This window comes from Mycetomoellerius zeteki, unplaced genomic scaffold, assembly GCF_001594055.1.
Source record: "Mycetomoellerius zeteki isolate Tzet28-1 unplaced genomic scaffold, Tzet1.0 scaffold415, whole genome shotgun sequence".
Taxonomy (NCBI): Eukaryota; Metazoa; Arthropoda; class Insecta; order Hymenoptera; family Formicidae; genus Mycetomoellerius; species Mycetomoellerius zeteki.
This window is the reverse complement of record NW_017257409.1, coordinates 2,027,171-2,027,770: the sequence shown is the minus strand read 5'-3', so window position 1 is coordinate 2,027,770 and position 600 is coordinate 2,027,171.

The window sequence follows — 600 nt, the reverse complement described above, 5'->3', positions numbered from 1 at the left end:
TGACTGATAAAAACATGTGAATGCGAACATCAATTCTGAAACAAAAAGAATCAAACATCCGTCATTGTCATTAATGATCTCTAAAAGCATAGTAAATAATAAACAGTAATAAGATTATATTATAATGATTGATAATATTTAGTAAATTATAAATGTTATTTCATTAATGAAAGTTGTAATTGTATGACAAAAAATTTTAAATTTATAAAGTTATTACACGTATACATACAGTAATTATAATTATATTCGTAACGTGAACGTTGTACACTATGACAATTTTAATATAATTACAGTGTTGTTTAATATACTAAATAATCGAATTTATTCTGTGATTTTACAAATATTTTAATTATACGATGCTCCTTTTGATAGTTTTAATGAAATACGCCAACGTTCATCAACCTCAAACAACTCGCAAAGTGCCATAACTACTGACTAATTTTAGCTCTTACATAATACGGATTTAAGAACTCAAACAAGTTTAATTGATTCTGTTATCATTCTTTAAGGGACTGATCTCGTGAAAGGGCATTTTAACTGGGAGGGCTCCTCCTACACTTGTATCAAGTGCACGATGTAAACTAGACCAATAGCGTCGTG